Below are 13,146 nucleotides of genomic sequence, written 5' to 3'. Positions count from 1 at the left end.
ATTTTTTTGTCTCCTCTCAAGGAAGGTAAGTTTATCCCCTTTATAATGTTGAAGATGAGCATTATGCCTAGTCATTAAGGGCAAGAAAGAAGCTTGCGATTGTCTTTCTAATCAATCACAAAGGGCAAGAAGGAAGTTTGCGATTGCTTACTTTGGACCTTCGTTCATGTGGGCGGATGGGTAGAATGGTGACCTTCATCTTCTCCTCCCCCTCTGGATACTATGTAGCGATTACATGTCGAACGATAATTAACCGATAGTATATTTTTTATTAGTTGTCCCCCTTGAAGATGTATTTCGGGGCCCTTACGAGAGAAGTTTAAAGTGCGATATTTAGTTTATCTTATACGAGAGCATTTAGGATCTCCTCTTGTGGGTCATGTTTTCCTGACTCATATGCCTTGGGCACATTTTGCCTTGCACTTCCGGCGTGGTAAATTTCTCTTCATGGAAGTCAAGTTTACCAAACTCACGTGCCTCGTACACATTTGGCCTTATGCCTCCATTCTGGTGGATTTCTCGTCATGCGTTCTCGACTCATGCATCTTAAGCACATTTGATATTGTGCCTCTGCTATAGTAATTTCTCGTCACGCAGATCGATTTTTTCCGACTCACATACCTTGGGCACATTTGGTTTTGCACCTCCATTGTGGCAGTTAAGTCGATGATTGCAACCCAGGTGGTGGCGCTACCTATTGGGCTAACTATGGTAAGAGTTGAGCGACGACTTGTATCATGTTCGTTAGCGTATGCATTTATTATGTAAGATTCAAGAACACCTCAGTGGGGTTGGGCAAGTGGCTCGGGGTTACCCCTAGGGGTGAGAGGCCTGGGTTATTGAATAGATGCCAATATCGCATTTGTGTTTACATCAAGGTGGATGCATCTATACGAGGAATGGGTGTCTACTACCCCTCTTAAGTGAAAGTGCTATGGGTCAAGGGCAAAGCCTCCTCGCTCAAGCATTCACTTAGAGGGTCAACAGGTGGGCGTTCCTATGACATCAGACCTTTCTTCTAGCATCAAAATATTAAGAAAAAATATCATTGACATCTTGGTTAGCTTAACGTGGTCCAGACTCATATGTATAGGAACGTCCGAGATGCCTCCAAGATGAAAACACTAAGCTCTTAAGGTGTCACCTACATGAAGATCAAGGTCGAGAAAGGTTTTTTGATCTGGTTGCTTCGACGTTCAAGTTAGTAACCCAATATCTTCGAGTATGGATGCCAAAGTCCTTCTTTTTATCTTCTCAAGAAAGTTAAGTTTGTCTCCTTTTATAATATTTAAGATGAGCTTTCATACCTGGTTAGAAAGACCAAGAAAAAAGGCGATTACCTTTCTAGTCCACAAGGGCAAGAAGAAAGCATGTGGTTTCTTGCTTTGGACCTTCATCCATATGGGCAAACGGGGTGGAGGGGTAACCTTGGTCTTCTCCTCCCTCTTTGGATATTATGGGGCGATTACGTGTCGAATGAAGTGCAACATTTAGCTTATCTAATACAAGAGTGTTTAGAATCTCCTTTCGTGGGTCGGGTTTTCTCGACTTGTATGCCTCGAGCACATTTTACCTTATACCTCTGTCATGGTGAATTTCTCTTCACACGGGTCAAGTTTTTTCGACTCATACGTCTTATATATATTTGGCCTTATGCCTTTGCTATGATGGATTTCTCATCATGTGAGTCGGGTTTTCTTAACTCACGCACTTCGGACAATTTGGTCTTATGCCTCCACCGTGATGGATTTTTTGTCACGCAGGTTGGGTTTTCTCGATTCACATGTTTCGGACACATTTGGCCTTGTGCCTCCACCATTACGAATTTCTTATCAAATAGGTCATTTTTTTCTAATTCATACGCCTTAGGCACATTTAGCCTTGTGTCTATATTGTGGCGGATTTCTCATCATGCATGTTGGGTTTTCTTATCTTTTGTGTCTACTAGCAACTGTTAGGAACGAGTTGGTACTAAGGGGGGTGGGGGAGTGAATTAGTGTAGTGGTAAAAATATCGGTTTTGAAAAATTCTTCGTTTCGTATCATAAAAATCAATTTTCGAAATGTTTAACTTTGAAAGCGTATTCGTAAACGTATTGAAAGCAGTAAGCAAGTAAGGAGGTTTGTAGTAAGATAAATTACACAAAAGAAAGGCAAACTGATTTTTATAGTGGTTCGATCATCGTAACCTACATCCACTCCACCGATTCCTCTTCCATCGAAGCCACCGACATCCACTATCGATCTTCCTTTAATAGGCAAAGATCAACCTCCTTCTTACACCCCTCTTCTCCTTTACACAGGTTTAGGAGACAACCTTTATAAGCACACACTCCTCTCTAAACAGAATTTTAAGTTTAAGCTAGAGGAGGGGATTTCTCAAAAGATTTCTATAGCATTTTCTCACTTTTGAACTCTATATGCTTGTGTTAGTTAACTAGAGATGAGAGGGATATTTATAGGCTTCAAGTTGATTCAAACTTGGAGCCTAAAAATGTCCCATCCTAGGTTTCCTAGGTACTAGCGGTACCACTGTCGTTCCTAGGCGACACTACCGCCGTTAGATTTGCCACTGGGCGGTACCACCGCTAGCAGCATTCACTGTTGGCGGTACCACTGCCCAGATAACCTGGGGTGTTGTTTCCCAGGCAGTGCCATCGCCGACCCTGGCAGTGCCATTGCCAACTGGGCTTTCAGCATCCTGGTTGGGCCTTGAATCCAACCCAAACCAACCTAACTTCGGGCCCAATTGACCCCTAACAGAGTTGATGAGATTACCTCCCAATCCCAACTCCAATTATGTGCTAACTACGATTCCTAAGACATATTCTAAGCAAAATAAGTTTGGTTTTTTCCGATGATCTTCCGGCGAACTTCCTACGATCTCTCGGCAATATTCCGATGGACTCCCGGCAAGCTCCTAGACATCACGACGATCTTCTTGGCGAGTTCCGACGAGCTTCTTTGGCAAGCTTATGAACTTCTCGGTTGGTTTCGGTAAAACTTCCGACGAACGTTTGGACTTCCGACGAACTCTCGAACTCCCAACGAAATCGCGTTCTTGACTCTGAAACTTCATTTTGCTTTATGCCTTGCTATCGTAGTTAATCCTGCACACATAAAAACACACTTCGATCTAGACAATTATTACTAAACATGAATCATGTTGTCCGACATGTCATTGGTCTATCGACGCTTCGTCCGATTCTTCTACGCATCGTCCTCTCTTACGGCCTATTGCCCAATCGACCAATTGACATCCGCAACTCCGATATCCTTGGCACAATATTTGCTCTTCTTGGTCCGATGCCCGAATCCATGGCTCGAAGCCTTCTGTCGATACGTCAACCGGCCCGACGTCCAATCTTCTGACACGTTTTCCTCTGATCAAACATGATTCTTTCTGTTTTAATTGTCTCTCCCTGATCGAAGCATCCTGCGTCACTCAAAACGCAAATCAAATCATAAATACTATCAATTAGTTTTATCAACATAAACCACGTATGATAATTCCTCCACATTGTACAATTACAAGCAAAAGGAAGTTTGTGATGCCATCTTAGAAAAAGCCATTAAGGATATGAAGCAAACACAACAATATAATGTAGTAGTGTTTGATCAAATCTAATCTGCATACAGATTAGACCAAAACAACCATTCAAACCAGTGTTCCTTGTATCAAAATTTGGTCCTGGGAAGGATTCAGGGTTTGATGTTTGCAGATTGAGTGCCGAACCACAATCCTTTTATCTACTTGTTTGCTTTGCAGGCATCTTTTCTGGTTTCTTCATTGTTTTCCTTTTGCAGTGGTTGAATCCTAACATAGGGCTTCCTAGTCAGGGTCTCCCCTCTCAGAGCGGCTACATACCGGTCACTGGTATCCTCCTTACGCTGCAGCTCTCCCAGAAACTCAGCCAGCCTCTCGGTTAACTTGCCCCATCATCTATATGAAAATACCTTCACTGAATTAGAGACAAAAAAATTACAGAACTGATAAACAATCCAGAATGATAAAGCACAATAACCTCTAAACAAACACAACCATGCTAGCACAGATGACAGAACAGTCATACTAGAATAACAGCCACAGAGAAAACAGAAACTGGATTGAACTGGAGTTAATTGATAACTCTAATAATTTGATTACAATTCAAAGAACCTCACTTAATGTGTTGAATAACAGTCATACTATCACAACCACATATGCACCAAACTTTTACACTTCGATTCAAGCAAAGAAAAACATACCCGGAGTTAACATTATTTTAGTTTCAAGCATGGTTTATCGTACCAAAGCATACCGCCCGTACCAGGCTGTCACGAACTTAGCTGGTTTTGCCTAAGTCGTGCGGCACCCTTGTGTGTCCGTCCGCAAAGGTCAGCCTCCCCGAAGCCTCCCATTGTCCCTTAGGACCAACAAAAGAGAGAACGGGCTAGAGAGAGCGCCTCAATCGGGATCCACAAGCAAACATCTCCGAAAAACACTTCATAGACAATGCAAATTACAAATAGACTTTACAAGCTCTGAACAGTGGCACAACAAAGGGTAAAATGGTCCATTACAGATCGAAAATCTCTTGCACGTGTCCACATGACACCACTTTTATTTACAAGCCTAAAGAGGCCACCAACCCAACTAAAATGAGACTATTAAGCCTTCGGCCGCCCCTTTACATGCTGTACAAGGCATGAACATGCCAAAAGACACGGACATACATAAGCATTACATCAAACACCTTGTTTAGAAGTTTGTCCGTGACATTCTCCCCCACTTATTCCTTCGACGTCCTCGTTGAAGCCTTTGTCGACACTGCAACTCCTCGCCTTTTTTGAGTCTTCAATCTTTTGTTCCAGCTACAATGCGCCTCTTAGCTCCTTGCTGCTCTCCGCTGCTGTTTTTGAGTAGTCGAACCTTTGATCCGCCATGCTGCTTCAACTCACCAATGACTCTGACTCTGGTGTGGGGTTGGCTGAGTTGTGTTGATCCTCGTTGATTCCTGCAGATCCACCAAATGAAGGAAAAGACCATCCTTACTGCGCCAGTCTCTCAAAAATTCCACATGCTGCTTGAACTGGGTGGATGCTTGTTGGAGCTTTAACGAGCATCGCCTCACAAACTTCTGAAGTTTTGGGTCCTTCCTCCACAAAATCTACTCATTGACTCTTCTTTCAGTTAGTTGTCACATCCAAGTAGGCTCGCATTACTTCCGCTTTCGATTGACATTTCGTTGGGAAATGAAGCGGACAATCTACTCTCAGTAGCACTGATCACCGTTGGTGAGGATTTGACAGCTATTGTCTTCCATTATCTTCGAAGGGTCTTTGAACTTGTGCAGAGCTCCTCTGCTGGATAGATAAGAGAATTGAGGTACTCGGTTTCGCCCATTCTCTTAAGAGTTGAGAAGACAAAGGTTACTTGACTTCGCCGGCCTCCTCGAGGTTGTACTTCATGCATCGAGCTGGTTACTGGCCTTCGCATGCTCTTTGCTCACACTTCTGAAGCACTTGAAGTGTTTGCACTCCTTGCGTTGAGTTAGCTACTGTGATTCACCTTCTCAATGCCATCGAACTTCTGGAATGCGGGAAGTTTTCACCCTAACTTGGAGTAATTCTCTGATAGATGAGGTCGCCTCTGGGATTGTACCATCTTCTCCATCAACCCTGCCGCCTACTCCACTGAGTAGCAAAGGTACAGCACCACGTACTGCCTGCTTCGTTCCTTGGTTATGCACTCTTGCATGACCCGAAGTCCTTCACTTTCGGCTATCTTGATGAGAAACTTGTTGACACCGGTCTTACGAAGTTTCTTGGCCTCTGCCCTTCCTTGTCTCGGTACTTGGAGAATGCCTTTGCATGCTCCACCTCCTCGGCCCCTTTCACGACCAAGCGCTCTCCTTCCATGAGAGCAAGGGATCAATGACTTTCACGGAAGTCCCGCCTCTACGGTACCATGGCGCTGCCATGCCCATGGCCCTACTATCCGTTGCCTCGCATCTACATCCCTTTTCTTCACGATCAGTAGATATGTCTCCGTGGCACTCCTCTGAGCCCACTTACATTCTGACTGATGCTTGGTTTTGGGTAGCTAAGTCCCTCTGGACTTGTCGTCGCTTCCTCGCCCCTTTCGACCCCCTGCTTCAACACCTCTGTGTTCTCCAAGCAGTCCGTTTGGTCGATGGAAAGACAGACTGCAACTCCCATGCATGGCCTCTGCCATCACGTTGTAGGATTTGCACCGATTCTGTTCTCCCTAGCTTCCTTAGTAGCAACGTTCGCTTACTCGACCTTGTCCTCTGACTTGCCGGGCTCCCTTAAGCGAATATGAGCTCTGGAGCAGTCCAACTCTCCAGCTGCTTCGATCATACCTCTGTATGATCAAGTCCCTCCCATGGGACTCACTGGTACTTGCATTCGAACTTTTTCCTTGGTGGAACCCAGCCCCCATATGCTGATGACCAAGGTTTTCATCCGATGCAAAATTCGATGCATGCACGGAAGACCCGCCTCTGCGGTACCATGGCCTTCACTCCTTGAATCCATAGCCCTTCTTGCCGTCGTGTTATTCACCGAAGTGGAGCTCCCAGTAGCTCCCGATCATACCTCCATATGATCTAGTCCCTCCCGGGACTGAGACGTGTGTATCGTATTGCCACGAACTGTTCCACCACGATCCGCTACACCATGTCGTCTCCTGGTGACATCTCCATTGCATTTTGATCCTTGTGGAATAAACTCGAATTGTGAACCCTCCATATGTGTGGCCTCTGCCAATACATCGTAGGGACTCCTCCACCTTCGATTTTGTTCGCTCCTTTGGCAATCGACCTTCATCCACCCACTCTTGGGTTACACCTAGATGAAGCACCGCTCTAGGACAGTCCGTCGTCTAGTAGCTCCCGAAGTCCACCGACTTCACTGTAATTTGTGCACCATTGTCTGGATCCTGGGCCTCTGCCCCTACCAGCACAATCTCCGCTGCGCACTGCTTCCTTCATAGCAACTCAAATGGCAACACTGTGGCATATTCTTCAAGAGTACCCGCCTCTGCGTCCTCTTGCCCCGTGCTAAGGCCTTCTGTACCCAACTTTGCCTCCGCAAATTGAGTCGCCTTAGTTCCTCCATCAAATGCTTCTCCGAGATAAGGTGCATGTGCCTCGAAGCTCCCTTCGTCTTTGGCACCATGCAAGATGAGTCCGCTCCGTCAGAATGAAGGACCCATAGAACAACATGATCCTACTCTTGCCTCTGCAAGAGTTCATGTCCTTGACCTCTGTCTAAGGAAAGCACTGTGCCTCTGCTCCACATTCCAACTTCTATGCTGGCTCCCTTCATTCGGCTTGAGTACTTCGCCAAGTTACACCCAAGTTGCTCCGCTCCTCGTTTTTGCATTGAGTCGATGGTGGCCCTCGCGCCCACCATTCCACGGGTCAGCCCTCTTTTGAGTCCGATCTCCACATCGACTCCAAGTGTGCCTTCATTTAAGTTGCTTTGGGTCGCTCCCCCACTTGATCTCGCAATGCATCCACTAATGCATTCTCTCAAGCGAGATCATGCGACGACTCCTCGCCGCTTGCTCAGTCCATCGAGCTTCGTGGAGTTGTTGTTTGTTGAGGTACTCCTCCTCAACATGTGAGGTCCGTCTCACATGATTCTCCCTCTAGAGAGCCGAGACTTATCCCTCCTGGATAACTATCCCGTTGGAGCAACATCTCTCTTCGTTTGGGAGACCACCATCCCCTTGGACTACTCCGATCTGCTGAACAGACTGTGCATTGTTCTGCCTCCTGCAAACACACTTGCTAGATTGCGACTCCCCGTCAATACAGCCCCTGCTGCACCCCTCAAGGCCTAGCAACATGCTGAACTCATTGCACACTTCAGCCTCCTACGGACATATCCTTCACATGCCGAAAAGAAAGTTTCAATGCTCCATGGCACCGAATTTCGGTCGCCTTGGGATGGCCACGAACATTCCATCGTCCGCATACAAGCCCATGCATGAGTACCAAATTCTTCGAGTTAGCAATTCCCCTCACCTCTGTGAGCTTTGCATAACTCTTTTGGTTGTTGAGCAACTCATTCCACCTTGCATGGTCTCATCCTTTACCAAGCGCCTCGCTTGGCTTGAGCACCATCAAGTATGGTTGTCAACGTTGAGCCGTAGCTCAAACTCAGCCATCCCAACCTTTGTGCGCTCCACATTCTTCCAAGCTTGTCTGTTCTCGTGGTGCCTCTTGCGCGAAGGGTTGGCCATTCATCTGAATGCCAATCTCAGATGCCCGCTCCTCCGAGTGACTCCTTTTCCCTACATCTCCATGCCCGTTTTCCCCCAAACGGTCGCGCGTGTGCTGACTGCCCTCAACGCAGCCCCGCTAGGTACCCCACGTTTGCATGCTAAGTGTTTCTATGAGTGCTTGTCCCGCTCTGATACCATCTGTCACGAACTTAGCTGGTTTTGCCTAAGTCGTGCGGCACCCTTGCGTATCCGTCCGCAAAGGTCAGCCTCCCCGAAGCCTCCCATTGTCCCTTAGGACCAACAAAAGAGAGAACGGGCTAGAGAGAGCGCCTCAATCGAGATCCACAAGCAAACATCTCCGAAAAACACTTCATAGACAATGCAAATTACAAACAGATTTTACAAGCTCTGAACAGTGGCACAACAAAGGGTAAAATGGTCCATTACAGACCGAAAATCTCTCGCACGTGTCCACATGACACCACTTTTATTTACAAGCCTAAAGAGGCCACCAACCCAACTAAAATGAGACTATTAAGCCTTCGGCCGCCCCTTTACATGCTGTACAAGGCATGAACATGCCAAAAGACACGGACATACATAAGCATTACATCAAACACCTTGTTTAGAAGTTTGTCCGTGACAGGGCGGTACGTACCAGGCCGACAGGTTCTCGGTACGCGGACCGCTCGGTACCGCTACAGTGCTACAGTACTATATTATAGCACTACTACAGTGCTACAGTACTATACTATACTGTAGCACTGATACAGTATAAAAATAATATAAAATTATCGGTACACTAGGGTGTATCGCTCGGTATGCCCTGATGTACCACCCGGTACACTGGTACTATACCGTACCGAGCCCGGGTCGAAATTCCGGTACGGTACGGTATGACGGACCTTGGTTTCAAGTACTTCAAGTGAATCTCTAATGTTCTTCCTATTTTATCTAAAAAGATTAAAGCTTCAATTTCCAATAGGATGATAGGCAAATAGCTCAACTCACTGATGATGCAATAATACAATGGAAGATTTATTCCTGATAAATTAACCATTGTCAGATTTATTCAGTTCCGTAACACCAAAAGATAAGAAAGTACATAAAATAGAAGATATCTACAGAAGTAAACCCCAAATTGACATTTTGACTCAACTGACATTTAGAGTTACACTTAAAAGAATGGAAATACAGCTTTTTCTGTTAGAAATGTGCTCAGACAGTGAACAGATTTTCTTGGAATACTAATATTGTATTGAAGAATAATGTCCTAAGAAAAGATCCAAAATTCTCGATCTTCTCATTGTAATTAAAGATCAACAAAGATCACATCTATGAAGATATTTACCCTGCTTAACTGCCTGCAATGAGGAATGTGCATGAATGCAAATGCAGTTTAAATGCAGATGTTTAGCATTTTAATATGCAATTTTATTGCTTGATTGCTTGCATTTGTAAGAACAATATGGAGCTCATTATTGTTTTGTTGCCTGCATTTGCAATGGCAATTTATTTGTCTAGATGACATCAAGAGGATCAATCATAATCAAGAGGGATTATGAAAGCATGGTCACAAGGGCCATGATTAGAACAGGTAGCAGGTGGTACAATAGGTGTGAATAGGGTAGTGGAAAGGACCACGATCATACAAATGGGTAACAAGCGATGCGGAAATGACGACCAAGTGAAGAGAGATTCAGAAACATATCAGTCAGTTTTCTCTTTTGAAGTCTTGAAGGAGATTATAAGATAAATATCAACACATTAATCTCTAGAAAAGACCAGTCAATAACCTAATTGGTTGAGGTTTTTCAAACAACATGTATATTACTTATGAACAATTAAGCTGTATTAGTAACCTAGGAATACAAAGGTCCATCCTAGATAACTAATAACTGTCATGGTGTGTTTACACAGTCTTCCTAGATTACTACTATTCAGCATATGATCATATGTAGGTTTGGAAGACTGTTTAAACAAACCAGAACAGGTATTGCCAGAATTTGACACCCAAGGGTATTTTGCAAAAATTCTCTTTCATGGCTTGCTTGGCTTCAAGCATTTAGGGTAGCTACTCCCCAAATGAGGCATATTCTTGAGGTTTTATAATTAAGGTATCATAAGAAGCTCTTTTCTTTTTTTTGTGAAAAAGTAAGTTATGAAGGTGGGATTTCATAATAAGCAATTCATGTGATTCCTACATTTGATGTCTTTGTACTACAATTTGTGCAGTAAAAAAGGCCTATTTAAGCCCTTTACAAGTCACAAATTTGGATAAACAGCAAAAATGGTACTCTAACCATTTTGCTGTGCATGCTAAATGCACTGCAAGATAACTGTAGCAAAAAAAAATGTTATTACAGTCTGACTACTAATTCCACTAGAGTGAACAACAGAGCACTTTCTACAGTAGGGAAGAACAGAAAGAGCAACAGAAACAATATAAATATATGTCAAGCACAAAAGATGAGTTGTTTCATTGAAAGAACTACATGCAATACATAATGATTTTTACACAACAGCGACACCCATACCTACATATAATAACTGAAAGTGGATGCATATTTCATCAAAATCAATCTCCCAACTTATATCCTTGGCTGGTAGTGGTAGAGTTACTCCCATAGCACAGTTGTCCAGAATGAATTCTTCCTATAACAAAAATTGTTGTGGCAGCTTTATTTTTTTTTCTACTAAGCTACATATTGATTCCATTGAGATATTATATTCTACCTTAGGGCTCCTCTGAAAAAAAGCATGTTTAGTTGCAAAAATTACCGAAGAATATTACTTTGTCAGTTTTCCAATTTTATATAGATTTTGGTTTTCCAATTTTTTCAAATATCCTCTTACAAAGATTTGCCTTGTCATAGACACAACATTTATACAAATAGCACGATCATTATCACCATGACTACCATTACTGTAGTCACTGCTACTACCACAATACTGCCACCACAGTCATCATTCCCATTGTCACAGCTATCATGCCTTCTACACCCCACTGCTGTTGTAATCGGCTGCGACCACCACAAGCATCATGATACCGGTTATAATCAATGTATCATCATAGTTCCCATCATTGTCACCACTGGAACAAAGAGTGAAAATGAAAATTGAACATCTCCAAATCTCCTCAGTTCTACTTCATTGTCAATCCTGAGTGGAATCGAGTATCTAAGGGTGCCTTAGTGGAAAAATGGGGTAACTGTCTGATGAGGCATATCATAAGAATGATGTTTTTTTTTTTTTCATTTTGTGAAGCCTGCATGAACTCACAGTGAATCCTAAAAAGATGAGACCTCCCAAGAACTCAATCTAGACTCAAACTGGCCCCATTCTCATAGGTCATTTGATGACTAAAAAGAAGAAATTCAGCACAAATTCAATAATGTTGTCAATTCTACTACAAGTACCACGTTTCTCACCACTCCTACACTCAAAGGCTGCTTCTGAAGGAATCCTGCTGCAGTACTGCTAAAAAATATGATTAATTCCATGACGTGTGCATGTTACTCTCAGACTAAGCAATGTAGAAACTAGGGTATGAATTTCTGTTGGAAGACCAAACATGAAGACCATAAAATACAACCTTCGAGAATTTTATCTAATTTCCACTACAGACTTGTAGCCACTAGGTGCAGATGACAATGAGATTCTTTTAATGACCTCGCAGTAAAAAAATCTCAATCGCCTCCATCTTAAGGAAGAAACGACGCTCTTTGCTCACAAAAGAATCTTAACCAAAAACCTAACAAGCACAAGCCTTTTTGTTGTTTCCAATAATCTGAAGTGTATTTCTTAGGGAATTAGAGGAATCATCCAAAGTATTAGACTCCCTTCCTATCCATAATCACATACCGAGCACCGAAGATCCATGAATTTTCTCGAAGAACCCTAGAGATCTGGGTTGAACATGACAAATTAACAAAGGAGAAATTGAACGGTTAACCAGGTTACGGTGGATTCTAGGCGGGCGGTCTGGTGGAGGTGGGCCTCGAGCTGCTCGTTGCGGGTGTTAGTGAGCTGCATGACACAGTAGCCGATGCCACCGGGGACGACGCCACACACCGTGGCGAAGGCAAAGAAGAAGCGTTTCGAGTCGCGGGTCTTCCGCACCAGCCACCGCCACGTCTCGCTCTTCTCCCACAGCATCAACATCCCTCACTCCTCTCCGCCCCTCCCGCCGCCGTCGTCCTCCGCAACGCTGCGGCCACTCCGCTTCATGAACGAGGAGCTAGTCAACAAACGACGCACGGCCCTTTTTACATTAAACTCCTTACATTAACCCTATATGTATTTAATTCTTCCACAAAAATATACGTATATATCTTTGCCAATGTAAGTTCTCTTTTACGTCTAGATCTTTACCTTTTCTATATTCACATTCCGATCCTTTCTCCCAAATCATACAGAGGGTTTTGTTTTACATGTAAATCTGTCCTCTGTTCTCTATTTACATTTCGATCCATTGTTACAGCTAATTTACAATACAACACCAACATGTTGATCCATTGCAATATTTGAAGGACTAATCTATAATGTACAAGGCTTTAATTGTAATAGTTTGAGGACCTTATTATCATTTCTAGGGATCAGATTGTAATTTTATCATATTATTTGAATTTGTATTTGATTTGAATGAGGGCTAATTATAAATTGCTCCTGTAATTAACTATCTTTAGTATTTCAGTCTTTATATTTAAAAAAATTATATTATGATGTTATACTTATGAAACTCTAATGATATATAGTAAACCTGAGACAGAGTCAGCATATGCTTTTTGTTAAGAAGAATCGAGATTAAATATTTTTTTTTTAAATATAATAATTATAATATAAATTTTAAAAATATAACGAGAAACTTATAATATAAGGATAATCTATAATTAACTTTTTGAATGATTT

Source organism: Musa acuminata, chromosome BXJ2-6, assembly GCF_036884655.1.
Source record: "Musa acuminata AAA Group cultivar baxijiao chromosome BXJ2-6, Cavendish_Baxijiao_AAA, whole genome shotgun sequence".
NCBI lineage: Eukaryota > Viridiplantae > Streptophyta > Magnoliopsida > Zingiberales > Musaceae > Musa > Musa acuminata.
This window is presented reverse-complemented; position numbering follows the sequence as displayed.